Source organism: Phragmites australis, chromosome 1 (genome assembly GCF_958298935.1).
Source record: "Phragmites australis chromosome 1, lpPhrAust1.1, whole genome shotgun sequence".
In the NCBI taxonomy this organism is placed as follows: Eukaryota; Viridiplantae; Streptophyta; class Magnoliopsida; order Poales; family Poaceae; genus Phragmites; species Phragmites australis.
The window spans coordinates 3,147,576-3,153,837 of record NC_084921.1 but is presented as its reverse complement, the minus strand read 5'-3'; the positions used below and the strand labels follow the sequence as shown (position 1 = coordinate 3,153,837).

The 6,262-nt window shown below is 42.8% G+C and overlaps 1 pseudogene; it reads left to right on the top strand.

The window, feature by feature from the left end:
- The first annotated feature begins 217 nt into the window (after nt 1–217).
- LOC133917751 (uncharacterized) lies at nt 218–5,143 on the top strand (annotated as a pseudogene).
- The last annotated feature ends 1,119 nt before the right edge of the window (nt 5,144–6,262 follow it).

Here is a 6,262-nt window from a genome sequence, read left to right as displayed (position 1 = left end):
ATCCACACCTCACAACCATCTGCTCTTATACCTAACCATCGGCGGCGGCAGCCAGAGTGCAAGACTTCACAGTTGGTTACCTCGTTGCAGCGTTTCGTCGAGCAGGTGGCCGGCAACGCCGACCCCACCGACGGGTCGCGCCGGCGAAATGCAGGCTTCGGTCGCGGCAGAAGCGAAAGGTGCGGGGTGGCAGAAGAGCGTGCCCTCCAATGGTGCGGGCGGCGGCCCAGGGGCTGGCCGCAATCCAGCGGCCGTGGCCCGTGGCCTCGCCGACGCGGAAGCCACACACAGGCAGAGCAGAGAGCGCACAGCATGGTTGCTTGCCATTGCGTGAGACGACGAGTGGCGCCTCGCTGACGCGTGGGCCAGCCCAACACGAAGCGAAATGACCTGACTGCCCGATGATAGGGGTGGCCCACCTGCCAGTGAAACGAACGGCACCTGCGTCCCGCGCCAAGAAAAGAGAGGGGCGGGAAAACGGCCGCCTGGTGATTCGCCGCCCAACCCAATCCCGCGCGCCCTCGTCTTCGTCTTCCCCGAATCGGAAACCCTAGCAGCGAGGGTTCTAGAACCTTCTTGAGCAGGAGGATGGCGGCGGCCGCGGACCAAGCGATGCTCGACCTGCTGCCCCAGATCCACGCCCTCTTCTCCGACCCGCTTCGTGTGGTAATGGAATTAATCCCCACGCTGATCCTCCCGTCGGATCCCGCGCCGTGTGGCCTTAGCTGTGCGATAGCTTCCTACGTTAGGGAGAGGATTCCCTGAATTCCGTTGGTCTGCTTCTTGTTGGCTCGTTTGGTGCGAGGGCTTGAGTTTGGGTTGTGATTACTTCTGAAGATTTTGCTGACGTTTGTTATGTTCTAGTGCTTTGTTCTGGAAGTTTCTGGCTTCCACCCCGGTTCCCTGGGAAGGAAGTTGAAAAATTGTGTTAGTTCACGGCACATTTGTTGTTCCAGGTGCACTGTTCCTTATTTATTCGTTCGTAGGATGGCACAAATACAGTTTTCTCCATATGATGCCTAATTTCTGTATAGACTCTTACGACATTTGATTCATTTTCTCCCTTGATGACTTGATAAGATTTACTGCAATCCTCATTGTTAGAGTGAACTAGGTGCTGTAATACTTTGAGTTGTTATATTCATCAGTTTGATTTTTCTACGTTTGTTCGGAGTGACAAACTCACAAAATATAAGGAAAATGAATAGCAGTGGGACCTCTTGTTTTACGAGTTTATGCATAGTTAAGAGTGATTAAACCGCAATATTTTACTCAAACTTGGTATGATGAATCGATCATATGCCTTCGCTACATTACATTTTTGGTCACATGTCTTTCCTCCATTGTTCAGTTTGTTGGAATTGTTTACCTGGGGGCCAACGTTCCAACACACTGTAATGTATTGTGCTTATGTCCGAAGGCATATGATCGAATGATGCCAAGAGGTAATGTTTAAGTTTTTATGGATATTTACCCTAGGAAACTGTAATATCACGAGCGTAACTAATCAGTCGCAAGGTACATTCAGGTTGCTTCTCAACAAACATGGAACCAACCTCCAAGTGATTTACAGTGTATCTGGGTGGTCAAAGAACAATTTCCAAAATTATTGTGTAAAACTCACTTCAGGCCTAAAACTTGATGGTAATGCTTGAATTCGTTTTCATTTTTAATGCACAGATTCCAAAATTACATTGTCCCCTCTCAGATAAATATCTTGAAAATTGGATCTTAAATGTTTTCTTTGTCCCATTCGCCAAAAAAAAAAAAAACTTTGTCCCAACTCTCCAGTGATATGCTGGTTTTGCAGTGCCAACCTTCTTTTCGAAATAGTAAATTTCTTTGTTTGATGCAGAAACAAGGCAAGAATTCAAGATTCTTGTTCAGGCTTTGGAATCCTGAATTTGTGCAGGCAGAGGAGCTTTTCAACAAGCCTTTTGATGAAGAGAATTGTTTGAGAGATAATAGGTATTGTTCTTTGAGCCCCCCCCCCCCCCACCCCCTTTGGTTTTGTCCCAAGCAGGCATACCTACAAAGGAATTGTAAGGGATCACATAACCAGAGATAAGAATATAAATAACTAAACACACAGAGGCAGAGGGAGATAGAGTAGCATATAAAACAGCAAAAATACCAAAGATAACAGCAATTTGATAAGTAAACTTTTTGTTTATAAGCATTTCGATGTGTGTCACTGTTATCCCTGATCAGTATTCTCAAATCTCAATTTGATAACTACTCAAATTTGCACAGGTTTTGTGGTGTTTTGAGTTCTTTTGTCAAGCGAACTTCCGGTGGGAAGCATGTGAGTCCATTGCCACCAAAGCCCATAAATAGTGCTGCGGCAGCCGCGCAGTCAAACCTAGTATTACTTCAAAGGAGCAGTTTGTTACTGCTCGGCAGCAAGATCTGCCTGGACCGTCTATTCCAAAGCAGGGAACACACAATAAGGCTGAGAAGGATAATTCCTCAGTATTAGATAAAGCTGGTAATGCTCCTGTTGTCAAAGAACCATCAATTCCTGTCCATGCAAGCAAAAACAAGGCTCAGAATGAAAAGGCCCAGCTCACTAACGGTGGATCTCTGGCTACCATGTGGGGGCGTGCATCAGGAAAACCCGAGCCTCCAACTGCCACAAATTCTACGGCTACAGCTAGTGTTGCTGGTATTGAATCGCAAAAGTTCATGTTTTAAATCCCTTCGCTTTACTTTACTGTGTGTTAATTTCCAATGCACATCTAGTCCTGTAAAATCAACTCTGCTATGTTAAGCATACTTCTGTATTTCTGATGTTGTGAATATTTTCAGCTACAGCTGATGCACAGATATGTGCAAAGAAGCAGATGCTGATAGCAGTGACGTTGAACAAGGTATAAAGTACAAGAGGGGTTCTGGTGGGGCAAATAACAGAAAGAGAAGAGCAGGATTCGATTTTTCAGATGATGAGGAAGAGGACAATATTGTAAGCATTGCATCTCCTGAGCTGCCTGTACATCCTGCCCCAAATCTTGTTACTGAAGCTGCTGAATACACTAAAGCAGTTCAGAAGAACTTGGAAAATAAACAGGATAAACCGAACAGCATAGATCAAACTGTTGAGCCTGCTTCGGCCTCACCGAAAAGAATGAAAGTTTTGAAGACACGCATAGATGAGCGGGGAAGGGAAGGTATAGTTATACTCTGAGCCCAGTAAAACATACTATGCATTGTTCGATTATGTTGTTATAATTTTTCCTATGCTCACTGGCTATTTTAAAAGCAAACATTATTATGGCGATGAAAACTTCATGCCCAATATTGTGATTCTGCTGTCATGTGTTGAATTGTTGGCATCCAATTGCAAAATAATTATGACAGCATGAAAAAATGATTAATGATGTTAATTTGTTGAGGTAATATATTCAAATGCAGTAGCTATTAAAACATTGCATTTTATATAAGCTCTAACTTCCTGTATGTAGTTTTTTTATGCATGCGTAACATAGTCTACAAATTGTTCAAGATGCCACTGACATGTGTTCTTGATGCATTGTTGTGCCCTACATTTAGCTTTTCAGTGTTCCTTTTGTTTATTTCTCTCATCTGCTTTCTGATCCTCCTACATGATTCTATTTTTTTTTGAGGTATTGGTTATATTCTCTTTCAGTTACTGAGGTTGTCTGGGAGGGTGAAGGTTCTGCAAGCCATAAGGCAGATAAGAATATGAGCAATACTGATGCTAGAAGCAGCTAATAGACTTGTTTGTATTTTGTGCTGTGTGAAGTCATTGATAATTCATTATGTATATGTTTTATTTGCATGTTTCAATTTAAGGCCATATCGTGGCAATTGATATTTGAGAGTGAAGGAAATATCTCTAGACAGTTTTATTACAGCTTCTCTTTCCCTTTCTAGTTCATTATGCACGAAAAAAATGCATGATGAATCTGAAAGTCACCTAGAAATTTTACCTCAAGGCTATGCCTATATTATGCTATTCATGTAAGCTTTAATTCTTAGAATTATATTCTGCCAGTGAGAAATATTAGTTTATTTGAAATCTTAATGGCATGTGTTTTGGGGGCTTTTATGCATCTAATGCCTTGTTTGGTTGGTGAACCCAAATCACCCCAGAACCGAGGACTTCTCTGCATGTTACATGGCAATTAACAGTTCTTGCAAAGTGTCAAACTTAGAAGTAAATTCATTTGATTGCTGAAGCAATATGTTCTGTCCGTATTTCTCTCATCGAGCCTAATAAAACCTGCTGGTGACTAAATTGTCTACTGAATTATAAGGTCTATTTTCCTCAGTTACCCAAATCCTTCCATCCTCTGCTATGCTTATGGGAATAATTCCAATATTTGGCCAGACAACCTCATTTTTCTTAAACCAACAGGCAGGAGGAATACCTATTAGGCAGAACCATTTTTCTCATCGAACCTAAAAAAAGCTGCTCATGACTAAATTTGACTACTGAATTTATTAGGTCTGTTTTCCTCAGTTACCCAAATCCTTTCCATCCGCTGTTGTGCTTATGGGAATAATTCCAAGATATGTCAAAACCACCTCTTTTTAACATGAAAATGTGGCCGTTCTCTTAGTTCGTGGCGCACATGTATCCAAAAACTAACCTGACCGTTGGCACGATTTTGTATTCAGATGACTCTTTTACTTAATGTAATGACACGTAACTCTCCTGCGCGTTCGAGAAAAAAAAACATGAAAATGCAGGAGTATACCTATCAGGCAGAACCATCTTTCAGTAGGTCTATGAATTTATTGACTTTCGTATTGTCAATTCCTTATTATCTGTTGTGGGTACAAACAAACAAGGGAGGCGTGTGGTCTGATAGCAGTGCCTTCCTGACCTGATGTTCATCTTGTGTAGAAGATCATTACGGGATTAGACAACTTGAGCAAATGCATTCCTTTTTGTTTCACTACCTCACCTATTACTCTAACTCGACCCAAAGTCCCAAACATACTAATGCTTCTCTCTGTCCTTCCATTTTGTGTCAGGGCAACAACCCTTCCAAGCAAGCCACAGGCACCAGCCAACACCGAGAAAAGCAAAGCTTCAAGTAAAACAGCAGGCAGCAAGAAAGCTACGAAGGCTGGTACCAAGCAGGGGAACATTATGTCATTCTTCAAGAAGATATAAGCCTATCAGATGGACCTGTTGAGCAAACTTCGTCTGCTGTTGCACTGGCTTCAACCACTTAACTGAGCCTCCCAGACGTCTGAACCTGAATATCATCAGGTAGAACAAGAACCGCTCCAAGCAGGCGTCCGTTGTATCATTTTGTTGTAGCGAGTAGTATTGATTTAGTTAAGCACATAGCACGTTTCGGAATTGAGAGATTATGTTGCTGTACATATAATTTGCATTGGTACAACTCAGCTGTTTGCACGTTGTTGTCTGGAAATCGAGGAGACTCTTGGATACTATCTGTCTTGTTGGTCCGAACTTCTGGAAGACGCATGTGGTAACTGTATGGGCTCTGAAAAGTTAGGAAGATCTCGTGTGCCTTTGTTACTAGCACTTGCTTGTTGCTTCAGCGTCTGGTCAGATTCAGGGAGTGGGCATGCATGCTTTTGCTTGCATGGGATGAACTCTGGACCTCACCTGGTCTGACACATGCAACACCTGCGTTGCATGCCCTGTGACGTACACTTGGATGGGTTCATGGGTTGTATTCACCTGATGATGCCTTCGACTTTACCCCACGACGTGCCATGTCAAGTTGTCAACCTCTGCAAGTGAGAGCAATCCCGCGCTAGCTGTAACTATTGTCACTCTCGATCTATTTGCTCGCGGTGAGAAGAAGTAAAGGAGGCGCTGCGAAAATAGGAGTGAAACGTAAGGAAAGTGAGATACTAGTGCTTAGAGAGTATCATCTTGTCGTCTCGTGTTTTGACTTTCAAGTCTTACCCACACGGCTTCGACGCCTTCCAGACTCTGGCTGTGCATATGTGCACCGGCCGGCCTTGCAGACTCTATCGAATTCTTCCCTCGTCAACAACAACAACAAAGTCTGTCCGTTCATCCTTTTTTTTCATATCGAAGGAGCTGAGACTTGAGAACTGATGAGACAGACCAAAGTACTCGTGGTCAGCTGATAATTACGGAATATTTAACTTTTTTCTATTTTACCAGAGTAATAATTCCTCACTAAGAGTGACAAATAGTGCTTGAGTCTGAACTGTGGATCGAATAATAAATTTGTCACTATATCAAATAAAAAAATAACAAAAAAATCAAATAACCCAATAATTACAA